Source organism: Acomys russatus, chromosome 30 (assembly GCF_903995435.1).
Source record: "Acomys russatus chromosome 30, mAcoRus1.1, whole genome shotgun sequence".
In the NCBI taxonomy this organism is placed as follows: Eukaryota; Metazoa; Chordata; class Mammalia; order Rodentia; family Muridae; genus Acomys; species Acomys russatus.
The window spans coordinates 16,542,535-16,557,000 of NC_067166.1; the positions used below are offsets into that span (position 1 = coordinate 16,542,535).

General features: G+C 45.0%; 1 pseudogene; it reads left to right on the plus strand.

Moving 5' to 3' along the window:
• The first annotated feature begins 219 nt into the window (after positions 1-219).
• Positions 220-4,220, plus strand: LOC127212222 (ribosome biogenesis protein NSA2 homolog; annotated as a pseudogene).
• The last annotated feature ends 10,246 nt before the right edge of the window (positions 4,221-14,466 follow it).

A 14,466-nucleotide genomic window follows, 5' to 3' on the forward strand; every position in this document is an offset into this window, starting at 1 on the left:
GCACACCTGGGGGAGTGCCACACACTCAGGTGTGAGTAGGAACACAGAACATTGAACATAGCTGCTCACGGGAAAAGCTAGAAGCGATCTCTTTGCTATGGGGAGATTTCTAGATAGATGATCAGAGAGAAAAGAAACTCCCTGGTAATGATTACATTATGATAGTTCTGGTTTCTTACCCCCTCCCCTCACCCCCCCATCCCAACCCCACACCTCAGTATGGGGCTGGGAGTGGAACCTAGGGTCTCAGGTACGTTAGGCAAATGCCTTAGCACTGAACCAACTCGAAACCACATTTGAAAGTCATGACTGGGTTGCTGGTATCATATCTGCCTTTGACAGATATTTTGTTAAAAATATTTACTTGAAATATTTGTTTATATTTATGGAATACAGTATGGTGAAATAAAAACAAATTAAAGTGTGTGTGTTTGTGTGTGTGTGTGTGTGTGTGTGTGTGTGTGTGTGTGTGTGCGCGCGCACGTGCGTAGAGATCACAGGACAACTTTCAGAAATGGACTTTCTTTCTACCATTTGGGCTCCAGGGATCGGAGTTGGCTACAAGTGCCTTTACTGGCTGAGACATTTCACCAGCCCCTAATGCCTCTTTTCAAAGGCCCACCTCCATCCCCATTTTCCTCCCGTAGCATCTGAAAGCATATTCAAACAGATGCGCTTGTTATCCTGTTTTATCTCGATTTTTACTTTCTTGTTGCACGGAGCAAAATAAACAAGCCCTTTGACAGCCTTTGACAAATCACAAAGCACAAGGTAAGATGTGATTTTCTAGGTCCAGCCTCTGGGCAGCAGCGTCTGATCTCGCTGTACAAAGGAGACTGATAAGAAGCCAGGGCTTGTAACAGGGCTCTCATCTTCCTAGATTTGAGAACAGGGGATTTTGTTATTATTCTTGTTTGAGGGTTTGGATGAATACTTTTCTTTCCACTCTTGATTTCCATGGCTTTTGCATTTTGAGAGAGTGTTGTTGTTGTTGTTTTAAACAAAACGTGAATCGTTTGATTTTATCAATAAAGACTCAGGAACCAGATGTTGGGGTAAAAGCCTGCTAGCTCAGAGAGGCAGAAAAAGCACCCAAATGACCTTTCTCAGCCAACGTCCCAAAAAGACATCTCAAAAGCCCCCTCAAGCTGAGTGTCCCTCCCTTCTACTTCCTGTTTGTCTCTCTATCCATCCTCTTGACTTCCTTTTTCTTTCTATGGTTTTTTTCCTCTGTTCACTTTCAGTCAACTGGTTGCTTGCTCTACCTCTTGATCTATGATTGACTTTATTTAATCCTGTTTTTAATACTCAAGCAGAAAGCTCTTGGATTAAAGGTGTATGCTGGGGCTGAGCCACACTGCAACTAAAAACAGATTTTTCCAGTAAACAACACAATCTCAGGGTTCACAGTGTGATCAACTATCTTGCAACAAGAGTGTGGGTTAGGGAGAGAGGGTGTGTGGAGGAAAAAAGAAAGACGAGCCGCACACAACCAGAGACTCCCCGGCTTTTTTCTGTAGAGTCTCCTTCCGATGTGTTAAATCTCCACCTAGAATAAATGCGTTTTCTATTGGCAAATCTGAGGCTGTAAAAACGTGCCTTTTCGCAACCAGAATCATTCTCCTCAGTGTCATGTTAATGATGCATCCTTGTGTGTGCTTTGTTCTCTGCTAAAGTGAGTGTGTGAAGGGATTTGTCAGAGCGGCTGAAGCAGGATCCTAGGATGTCTCCGCTCAGCAAGGAAGGCCCTGTCACTGTCTTAACTCATGCTAGAGTAGTTGAAGCTGCTTTAAGGATTTTCAAACTAATTAAGAGAGGTTTGTTCCTGTTTGTTTTGTTTTGTTTTGTTAGAAAGATGGAAGACACCGGTCCCAGTTTGGAGAGTCCATCGAGATGAGGGATGGATGACGTCATTGGCAGCCTTGGAAAGATCAGTATCAGGAAGGACAGGGAGCTCGAGCTCAAGGCTAAGTGAAGCTGCCCACACCTCACCGCCAAGCCTCCCAAAGCTGCAGTGCATGATGGGAACCTGACTTTTCATTGTCCATGGTTCTTCAATGACAGAAATGAAAACCTGAGAAGAAACAAACTATTAAGATTATGTGAACTCATTCAGAGGATGAATTTTATTGCAGTATGTTTTACTCTATTCTGTTATGTTTTAACGTACTAGAGTGTAGCTACGCTGTGCCAGTGGGCCCCACACCTCTGTCTCAATCACTCTCCTGCTTCAGGCTCCCAAATAGCAGGCACATATAGACACCTGTCACGGTATCTAGCCAGAGAATGAAGTGTAAATATCCCGAAGAACTTCACAGATGACAGAAACCAAGAGACACCAAGCGGGATGACTCTCTTTGAATGCAGAACATGTTGGTGACAACATATTTTGAGATTGTGTAACGCGCTCAGGCAACCTTCCACACACTGTGGAAAAAACACTGTGTTTCTTTAGATCCATTTTCGAACTCACAGAGTATGATCAAGTTCTCCAAAGACGAGCCTGTTATCTGTGGAAGAGAAGCTCAGAGCTGGGCATGCTTGTGTGTGGGAGAAGCCTGGTGGCAAATGCTTCCTCCAAAGCTTCCCTGCGGCAGGGCATGCCTGTCCCTGAGTTAGGAGAGTATCGAAGGAAAGGTTTCTGCGTGAGTCATTTTTCTATCCAACAGCACTTTTCAACTGTGTTATTAATATTCATTAAAAGGATAAATGAGTTGAGCCAGGTGTGGTGGTTCAGGCCTTTAATCCCAGCACTTGGGAGACAGGAGGTTCTCTGTGAGTTCGAGGCCACTGTGGTCTACATAGCAAGTTCCAGTTCAGACAAGTCTGCGTAATAGAGAGATCTTGTCTCAAGAAAGCAAAGGAGGAGGAGGAGGAGGAAAAGAAGGAGAAGAAAAAAAAAAACAGAAAGAGAGATGGCTCAATAGTTAAGAGCACTGTCTGCTCATCTAAGGGTCCTGAGTTCAGTTCCCAGCAACCACATGGTGGCTCACAACCATCTATAATGAGACTGTGTCCTCTTCTGGTGTGCAGGTATATATGAAGGCAGAATACTATATACATAATAAATAAATCTTTTTTTAAAAAGAAAGAGAATAAATTTATTAAGTAAGATTTTTTTCTTTCTAAATTGTAATTCTAATCATGAATCTGTTGAGTAAATGGCCCTCAAATCACAGGATATGCTTTTCCCGTTTTGCCCTATGTGAACTAGGCTCATGGACCAGTGAAATCCAGAAGTTAAGAGATTTTTGGCACCTGGGAGGCCGCGGACAGCTGCTTCACGGCTGTCAACATGCCACAAAAATGACTATATTGAATTACACCATAAACAATATGGCATCGTTTGGATTACCATGAGAAGAACAGAAAGAAAGTTGGGAGGCCCATGAACGTTTGAAGAAGGCAACAACAACAACAAAAGATTGGCCTGAAGGCTAAGCTCTACCATATACAGCGCCATGCTGAGAAAATACAAATGACAACGACCATTAAGATGCATGAAAAGGGAAACACCAAACAGAAGAATGACGAGAAGACTCCACAGGGAGCCATGTCTGCCTACCTGCTGGACAGAGAGGGACAGTCCAGAGCAAAAGTGCTGTCCAACATGATTAAGCAGAAACGGAAAGAGAAGGCGGGAAAATAGGAAGTCCCTCTACCCAAAGTCCGTGCCCAAGGAGAAACAGAAGTACTGAAGATTATCCAAACAGGAAAAGAAAAAAGAAGGTGTTGAAGAGGGTGGTTACTAAAGTGTGCTTTGTTGGTGCCGGTTTTACAAGAAAACCACCTAAATATGAAAGGTTCATCAGGCCAATGGGCCTGCGTTTCAAAAAAGCCCACATTACACATCCTGAGCTGAAAGCTACCCTTTGCCTGCCAATACTAGGTGTGAAAAAGAATCCGTCATCCCCATTATATACAACTCTGGGTGTAGTCACCAAAAGTACAGTTATTGAAGTGAATGTCAGCAAGTTGGGCCTTGTGACACAAGGAGGCAAGGCTATCTGGGGAAAGTATGCCCAAGTTATCAACAATCCTGAAAATGATGGGTGCATAAATGTGGTCTTGCTGGTCTAGCAGTGACTTCATACAAGCCACTCCAATCACTACCACAGAGTACGCACCGTCGGAAAAATACCATCACTGTGATCTTTCTAAACCACCAAGCAGCCTTACCCCATGTGCAGTCATCAAGAAGTATTTATTAAATTGTAAAGAAAAATTAAAACTGCCCAGTTTAAAAAAAAAAAAATCACAGGATACTAGCTAATGTAGCATTCCCCATTAGAATATGCCTTAGGGGTTATAACTGAAATTATTCATATATTTTAGATCATTTTAAAGCCTGTCATATTCCATGAGTAAGAGGAGTCATTTTTATCTGAACATCATGCTGACTAATATGAGCTGTGATGAAGGGAGATGGACGATGCCTGAACAGTTAGTCTAGGAAGTGTCCTGGCTCTGTAGCAAAGAACAATGAGATGACGGCATCCCATTCCATAGGCTTCTTTCAGCCACTAACGGAGAAATGTCAACACTCACGTCTCCAGTATTATAAAACATCAGATGTCAGATTAATCGTTCCATGAATGTTTTATTCAACTGCCAAGAAAAAAAAATCTTAGAATTGAGTCATGAATAGCAGAGTGTTCACGTTGTATATTCCAGTCTCTTTAATGGCAAAGAAATCAGGAGCTTATTTCTTGAATTTAATTTCACTGTGAGTAGATGAATCACAGACATACTTTCCAAGGCATACTTGTCAGAAGGGTTTCCAGCTCGCTCAGTCTTCATTTCGGTGGTGGGGGCTCAGTCCTGGGTCCCCTGAGTTCTCACATGTGATGTCAAAGTCTATGCAAGCACAGGGCAATCAGAGACCTGGTGCTTTTTCTTCTCTCTATGATATCCTTATAGTATTTAATTCATTAAATATGAGTTGCTGACTAGTACTGCTGTTTTGTGTCACTCTGTAGCTGTTCCCAGTTTTGGGAGATGGAGGTAGGATGATCAAGTGGGTCACTTCCTATTGTATAGTGAGTTGTAGGCCAGTCTGGGATACATGAAATCCTGGGGTGAAAGACAGAAGGGAGGGGGTAAGGGAAGAGTTCTTTACTGGGTTCATTTATTCAAAAATTTACAAATAACATGAAAGTGGACAAATAGGTCCATCTATATAATGAAATGTTCTGCAGCCACCAGACAGCGACACAAGGGTATATTGCTATATTTAGCTCCATCTAGACTACACATTTTAATTTTTAAAAATCAGTCCACAAAAGCTTAGCATGATCACATTTCTACACACGTTTATAAATGCATGGAGAGTAGCCACGAGAAATAACCTTTGTAGTCTAGAGAAGTGTTATGTGTGGGGAGTTTGCTCTTTAATTTTACTTAGGTAATGCTCGTAGATTTTAAAATAAGGTTGCATTAATCCTGTAACAGAACTTTAAAGATAGAGAAGAGCCTATAAGGAGCTTGGACTGGAGGAATCTCAGCATTAACCATTAATTCATGACACACCCGAAAACACTCTGCAAATGTGCACCCCCTACCCGCTGTGTGCACAGGCCTTTTATATGTCCCGAGGGGCCTTCTATATGTAGGTAACAAATTCTTGACTGTCAAAGAGCTTAATCTTAGTAGAAGATGAAGCCCACACATAAAGAGAGCCAGAGAGCTTCAATTGGAATGAGGCCAAAAGAGGAATGCCACAGGTAAAGTACCAACAAGGTGGTGTGGGGAGACTGACAGCTGACATGAGATGACAGAACAGAGAGCCAGAGTAAACGTGGGCCATTCACCCACTGTGATGATCTGGATGTGACACATCTTCTCCATAGTCACCTGTCTTGGTCCCCGCTGGTGGAACTGTTGGGAGGTGATCAGCTCCTGGGGGCACAGACCTCATGTGAGACCCATCTTGTGTTCCTACTGCCATGATGCTGGGCCTCTTCTCAGTCCCAGGGCAACAAAGCAAGAGGAGCAGGAAGTAACAGCCCGAAGCTGTGAGGCAAATTACATCTTTCATCTTTTCAAGTTGTTTTCTTGGGCATTTTGTCACAGTGGCAGATAGTAGCTAACACAACCACTTAAGGGACCAGATCCTTTGGACAAGGACTTCAGCGCCACACTCAAGCCAAGCTGAGGATCTCCAAAGTTAGAACTGAGTCCTGTCTTGCATGTAAGTCAAGGTAAAGTCATTGAAGCGGGCCATGCACTTGCTGATGCCTGGTGTCCTGTTGTATTCAACAGATGAAATATAAGGTGCTGTGTGCTATTTAATGGTGAGTGTGGCTTGAATCAGAACACTTAGTAACCCACTCCATGGGTAATGGAAATACTTGTGTCATGTCCAGTGGACAACTGCAAGGGTGTATGGGAGACTCGCATAAGAGCAATGTTGCTTGGCTTCCAATTTGGGAGGGGCAGAAACACGAACACTTCTTTCTAAGGACTCCATCTTGAAGATGTTCAGATGCCCAGTGGATGAAGAGACAGAAGCAGTGAAAGGGACAGCGGCTGTGATTTGAGGAGATGGGGCTCTCATCGCTGAGTTACACCACAGTCATCCAGTAGGGGCCAATTGTTTCTTAGTTTAAAAAAAAAAAACCTCTGCTGTCTTTCTCCTGTGTGTCCAAGTGTTTCCAGGGGTTAGAAACACTTTCTGCCCAGTTTCAGACCCTGCTGCAAAGTTTTGTACCACTGAGATTGAACACATAGCCAAAAAATACACAGAGGGAATCGATAATAATCATGATCAATTAACTCCCCGGGGATGGTGCTGATGGTGCTCTCCTGGGCATGGGCATTTACAGGGATTTGGTGAGTGTATCAGAATACTAGCAGTATTACAAGAACATCGAGTAATCTCAGGTCTGCCCGAGCCTATGCTGGCATTATCACTTTCCTTGAAGAAGTAAGAAGCTCTCCTTTTCCCAAAGCCAAATAGTATACGTTCTGTGGCAGCACATCAGGGCTGGGCTCGTTTCCTACAGGTGTGCAGTATAGAGAAGGACCGTCACAGCTTATTGAGGGATTCATTTTCCTGTTCATGGAATAAAATTAAATCCAACAAAAGCATGGATGGAGAGCTGAGGATATGGAGCAGCTGATGAAGTGCTTGGAGGACCTGATATTGCCGTGATATTGCACACGTGTAACCCCAGTGCTGGTGGGGCAGAGACAGGTAGGTCCCAGAAGTTTGCTGGCCATCCAACCCAGATAATCTGTGAGCAATGGGCTCTGGGATCAGTGAAAGACGTTGTTTTTTAAAACAAAATAAACATTTTTATTAAAATAAAAGAAAACAAAACCTTGGAGAGTAATAGAGAAAGACACCTAACCTCAACCTCTGGCCTCTGTGCATACCTGCACACACACACACCCCTACACACACACACCTGCGCGCACACACACACCCCTACACACACACACCTGCACACACACACACCTGCACACACACCTGCACACACACCTGTGCACACACACCTGCACGCACACACCTGCACGCACACACCTGCGCGTGCACACCTATACACACACACCTGCACATACACACACCTGTACATACACACACCTGCTCACACACACACACATACACACAAAATGAACAAAGGAGTGGTAAGCTTTGGAAGTGCCAGGCTCCCTCAGGGTCCATTGACTTTCCGGGCACTAACAATAATCCTGTCCGTTCCATTTATCTGGCAGCCTGACTCCTTGTGCGAGCTGATAAGAAAGTGGTGCGTTGACAGCTCATTCATTCCCGTGAGAGTTTAACCTGCCTCTGCGATGTGCAAACAGCAAAACATTCTTTATGCAGCAGTGAATTCTTGGAGGAGGTTATTTGGAAATTAGATTGTTTTCTCACTGAATTGCCTTGTAATTTTATCAGTGATTCGGTGATTGCTTTTTCAAATGGAAATTTATTTATTTGTTGTGTTTTACAATGCTGGGTATCAAACCGAGGGCCTGCCTCAACATAGGCTCTACCACTGAGCTTACACATTCAGTTTGGTTTTTATTTTTATTTGTGTGTGTGTGTACATATGTGTGTGGAGGCTAGAATTCATCTTGGATGTTGTTCCTCACTAAGTGCCATCCACCTATGTTGTGAACCAGGTTCTCACTGGCTTAAGGCTAGGCTGGCTGGCCACCAAACCCAGAGAGTCATGTCTCTACACTTCTGTTTCTGGAATCACAAATGCATGGTACCATGTCTGGAATATTTGCGTAGGTCTTAGGAATTGAACTCGGGTCCTCAGGCTTGCTTGGAGAGTGCTTTCTCAATGCAGCTAACTTGGCTCCCACTTCTAAAGTTCCCATGCATTAAACTGAAGGCTTATTTCATGCTGAACATATGTGGATGTATAGCTTCCTGGTTATTAAGAAATATACAAAAGATGTAAAAATATGGCCTTTCTCCTTTAGAGACTTTAGATATTTGATAAACAATTTGGGGTAAATGATTAAATATAGACAATATCCTAAAAGGAAGGGATTGAGTTGAAAAATCGAGGTCTCCAGCTGAACTTGAATGGCAGCCAATATTTAAACAAATATTTAAATGAAAGGAATGGGGAGGACACTTTGGTTTGGTTTTTGTTTTTGTTTTTTTCTGAAACAGGGTTTCTCTGTGTAGTCTTGGTTATCCTGGACTCACTTTGTAGACCAGGCTGGCCTCAAACTCACAGTGATCCACCTGCCTCTGCCTCCCGAGTGCTGGGATTAAAGGTGTGCGCCACCACGCCCAGCTGGGGAAAACATTTTGAAACTGAAGAGCATATCTAGAATCAATGGAGTCATTTTTGAATCTGGTGTTTTTAGAGGTGGAAAGAGTCAGCACACACACACACACACACACACACACACACACACACACATACACACACACGCTAGGTTGTGCCATGTCTCCAGTCTGTGCCCCTGAAGCAGCAGGAATCTGTTACCACAAAAGGTCATTCAGACATCCCTGATGTGGGCTGCCTCCTGGGTCCACGCTGATGTCTGAGGGCTGTGTAGAGCTGGCCCTGCCCCTCACTGGCGGCAGCACTCCTGAGAGCTGGTCTCATCCATTGCAGGCTGCAGCGCTCTGGGGAGCATAGTAGAGCTGTGCCTCGTTGTGGGAGGGGAGGTGGGGAGGTGGGGAGATGGGGGGGGGGTTATGTGTGAGCCACCAGCAAGGACATGACTGCAGGAGACCATGAGGAAACACAGACTCTGGAGAGATGCCACCCCCTGCCCCCCAACTGTACTATGGTGTGTTTGTTTTCCCTCCTGGCCCACAGGTCCCAGAATAATGACTGACTCATGAGACTTAAAATATATTTACAAAGACCTAGGCCATAAAGCTTGGCTTTTCTCTGACTAGCTCATAACTTAAAATAACCCATTTATACTCATCTACATTCTGCCACATGGCTTGTTATCTCTGCTCAGGTACCATGTACCTATCCTTCTCACATCTTCCTGGGGCCGAATCTTCCATGCCTGGCTCTATCCCAGAATCCTTTCTGTCTACCAGATGTCTCACCCTCTATTCTACCCTTTCCTATAGACCATAGTTTTTTAATGACAGTCAATGCATCTATACAATACACAAGATAGTCTCTCTACACCCCACCTTTGTCAGGCGAGAGAGCTGGCCCTGCCATTGCAGGCTGTGGTACTGGGTGAGCTAGCCAGTGCTGGAGAGCTCACCATGACAGTGTGGGTGCAAGAGAGCTGGAGGGCTGACCAGGTTAGATGCCAACAAGGCCCAGATCCAGGGCTGTGAGTTGACCTACCCCACCACCTGTCTTGTCTAGAAACTGCTGAAGCTCAGGAAGAGGCCAGTCCTGCAGCTCCAAAGTTGCAGGATCTCCATGACACAGGGCAACAACAGAATATCTGAGAGGAGTCTCTGAGGATCCAGTGTTGACAGTGTAGCAGAAGCCAGAGGCCTCGAAACAGACAAACGACTCATTGCAGTGAACACGTGCAAGCAGAGAAATGTGGACAACAGAGTTTTCTGTGTGGCACTCTGGGACATGCTATAGTTTCCACAACAAGATGGGGTGGTGGTGGTTTTGTTTTGGGGTACAAGTTGCAAAGGTGAAGGGCAGATACAAAGGGACTGGGAGATGAGTGGAATTGGGATAAATGATGTGAAATTCACAAAGAATCAAGAAAAAGTAAAAAACAAACAAACAAACAAAACCTAAAACATCCCAAGGCCACTGACAAAGGGATACCTATGGGTTTGGGTTTTGTTCTTCCATTAGTCTGTTACTATAATGAAGTACCCGAGGAGGGTGTAAGTTTATAAAGAAAAAAGGGTTGTTTAGCTCTCAGCTCTGGAGGGTCAAAGCTCAGCTCTGGTGAGGACCTCATGACAGACATTACCACAATGGTGGAAGTGGAGGAAGAAGAGATCACAGTACTAGACAGGAAGCTAAAGAGGCTAAGGAGGGAGCAGGCTTAGTGCTTTTGTTTTAGCTACTAAAAGTCTTCTTGTGGGAACCACTCAGGGTCCCACAAGAACTACCTCAATTTCTTCCCAACACAGCACCCCCATGGCATCTTCATAGGGTTCAATTCTCAAAGATCCCTCCACCTCTAAGATGCCACCTTAGTAGCCAAACTTCCAATATATGCAACCCTGGGACACACATAATATCCAAGCAGATTCAGTCCATGCTAATACTTGTTTCGTTTGTTACACTGAGGGAGAGCGAGCAAATGGCTGTACTATTCACCTACTGTGGCATTGTAAAAGCCTTTCCTTTCAATTTTGTCAGTCAGTTTTTGCTTTGTCACCGCATAAGTGTGTCCCTCTTGGTTGGCATGTTTATCCTTCATGTTCACTTCAAGAACCTTCCAGAATCTCCGATTGAGTCAGGTTGCCTACCTCCATTCCCCAGAAGCAGTGACAATCTGGGATGGGTGGGACAGCACAGAAGGAAGCTCAGACATCCTGTGGTTCAGTGTCTCTGTTCTGAAGAGAGAGACACTGGGGTCTCAGAAAGAGGTCCTCTGCGTGAGCACCCACAGACAGCCTTGGTCAGAAGCCTCTGGGCAGCCACTACCTTGCTGATCAGAGCTTCCTGAGTCCCAGCTGACAAAATGTGCTACTTGAGACACTAATTGGCCCTGGAATTCACCTCAGAAATCTTAGTTTGACAGTAATCAGAGGAAGGATCTAAAGTGTGTGTCTCTATTTTGTTGGCATTAAATCACATAATAATTAAAATCTTTGTTTTATTTTTCTAATTTCTAAAAAACGGCAAGCAGCACTGAGCTCAAACTCAGGTTAGGCAAGTCCTCCGAGTTAAACCCTTAGGTCCCCACATTCATGTCAGAGTGGTAGGGCCTTTAAAGAAAGGTTTGAATAAGTGGATTTTTTTTTTTTTTTTTTTTTTTTTTTTTTATGGTGGTGGTGCTGGTGGTGGTTTTTGTTTGTTTTGTTTTGAGACAGGATCTCCCTGTGGAGCCCTGGCTGGGCCTATAACTCACTGTACAGATCAAGCTGGTCTCAAACTCACAGAGATCCGCCTACTTTTGCCTTTCAGTTGCTGGATTTAAAGGTGTGCACCGCCATGCCTGGCCTTTATGAATAAGTTTATATTCAACGAGCTGGAGATGGGATGCAGGGCAGGTTAGTTCCGAGCAGAAGTGGGCAAGGACAGAAAAGGTCGACTCGTCACACAAGACCAAGAAAGTCTAGCAAGCCTGTGGAAGGGCAGAGGGGCGTAGAAAGAAATACTCTGGCAGCAGTCGGCCCACGGTCAAGTCTTAGCACGCCCTGTCTATACCTCATCCTTTAGTTTCCCCATCTCCCAAAGAGAAGCACTCCCAGCGCACTCAGGTCCTCAGCACAGTCTGCGTTCTAGCCAGTTCCTGGTGTGTGGGAGCCATTGCCCTTCCTCTTGAGGACTCTTAAGTTACATTTTGCCGCTTATGTTTAGAGTAAATCCCAGCCATATCTATGGTATCAGACCTACTCCGTGTATGCACACTTACTGCCTGTCTACTTTGACCAGGCAGAGGACTGGCTAAGACTCCAGGGAGAGTAACTCCTGGATGCCACTGTGGTGTTTTCGCTGAGCAATGTCACCCACGCAGTGTCCACTCTAAAGGGCACAGAGATGGGGTTCCTTCTAGGAGGTGCTGTAGATGACTGTCACACTGAGGGACATGGGGGGGGGTTCCCTCCAAGGGCAAGCGATCTCCTCGATTTTAATCTATTTGAGGATAGTTTTAAACATACAGATTCATTTAGTCCTTGTTTACAACAGTTGTTGCAGGGGTTGGGTGGTGTTCAACTAGAGGACGCAAACATGGGGTGTGAGTAATTTTAGTTATTCAATTAATTATTTGGTAAAACTCTGAAATGTAAGAGGGTTCTTATACAAAGTTCTGAGGGAGGGAAAGATAACTAAGAAACTGGTTTAAGGCTGGAGAGATGGCTCAGAGGTTAAGAGCACTGGCTGCTCTTGCAAAGATGCTGAGTTCAATTCCCAGCAACTACATGGTGGCTCAAAACCATCTATACTGAGATCTGGTGCCCTCTTCTAGCGTGCAGGCGTACATGCAGGCAGAACACTGTATACATAATAAATAAACCTTAAAAGAGAAAGAAAAAGAAAGAAACTGGTTTAAATAAGAAAGATGAAAGTAACATAGAGCAGGCGAGGACTGACTCATTTGCAGAAGGTGACCTGCACTCATGAGTTTCTCGGGGGACCTGCTTACACACCCTCACTTGTAACATCATAACAGTATCCTAGATGTCCGCCCTTGAGTTTTACATCCTTGCAGACACCCTCTGGTGAACTAAGAAACTAGAGATTATTCTGAGTGTCACCAAAGGAATTCAGGCTTAACTCTCTGACCAAAAACAAAGGGAGGTGGCAGGCATTAAAGCCTGGCCACTTGAAAGCTTTGACTTGAATCTTAAGGAGGAAATTGGGGTTGCTCTCTGAGGACTTAATTCATACGGGTTTTTTGTTTTCTATAGGCAGGGGAGAGAGTTATCATTTTTCACAGGATAAGTTGCTCACCACACACTTTTCAGTTCTTTTAACTCCTTCGTTCATTGTGTCTGCTTCCTTGGGTTGCCCTAACAAAAAACAAAAAACAAAAAAACCAAAACACTGCCAGTTGGGTGGCTGCGTAGATTGGAAGTGTATTTTCCCCTGGTGGTTCTGGGAACCAGAAGCTCAAAACAGAAGTCAGAGTGCTGCCTTTGAGGGTTTCAGGGAGAGCCCTTGCCTTCCCTTGGCATTCCTTGGCTTATTCGTACCTACATCCTGCGGGTCTCTGCCTGGCGGTCACATGCCTGCTTCAGGTCTCCTCCAGCTCTGTGTGCTGTTTTTGGTCACTGAAAAACAATCTTTTTTGCATAGAAGTAGCAGAACCAAGACTTGGTGGTGTGTGTGGAGAATGCAGGCAGAGCTTTGCAGGGGAAGCAGCTCCTGAGTGGAGGGAGGCAGCACTGCGGAGGCAGGTTAAAGGGGACTCCTTGTGTTGCATGAAGGACTGAGGAGACTTCAGGAGTAGGGGGGGAGCAGCTGGGAGCAGGGAGAAGCTAGGGGGCAGGGGAGAAGCTGGAGGGTAGAGGAGAAACTGGGGCACATTAGGAGCTGGAGCTGCTGCACCTTGGGTAAGCTGGGGTTCCCAGCTCATTGTCCTCCCACAGTGGCTCTCATAGTCCCATTTTCCTCTTGTCAGGACCCCAGAGAATGGATCTGGGTCTCATCCTAGCCCGGTACCACATCTGCAAGGCTTCTTTCTCTACACAAGGTCACATTCTGTGCTCATCAGTAACATTTCCAAGTTGATGCAGTGGTGTCGTGGAGGACAGGGAAGAGGATGAAAAGGTGATGTGAGGATGGTAGACCATCTCTCAGGAGCAGCGGCAGAAATCCAAAGTTAACATACCAAAAAAAGCCCTTGGGATAACCTTCCCCTCCCCCCAAGTTGGGGGGGGGGGTCTAACAAAGACATAAAACAGTTTGCTAGAAGGTACATTGTATGTCCCTATGGACAACAAAAAGTCCCCACACATAACAGATAAACAAGGTTTGTGCCACGCAGAACAGCAAAACGGGATGCTTTGAGTGACGCATGGTTGGTGGGTGACGGTAAGCAGAGACAGCTGTGCGGGTGAGTCTTTTTCTCAGGACAGGCAATCAAAGGTTTTTATTATAAATGGCCAGAAAGCATGCTTAACAAGACAGGGGTATCGATCAGGAAATAATGGTTTGCTGGGAGCTGGCGCTTGCTTCAATGTGTAATTAAGATGGTGTCAGTTGATAACTACTCCAGGGAGAATCACTCTTCCAGCTCAGTGTCATTAATCCGGCGCCATGGCAACAGGCTGGCCTTGGAGTCTCTCTCTGGAACTTTGTTTTGTTAACGTGTCTCCTATTCACAAGTTATAGCTTGCTCCTTCCGAGGCTGCTCCCAAGTGATGAGGCG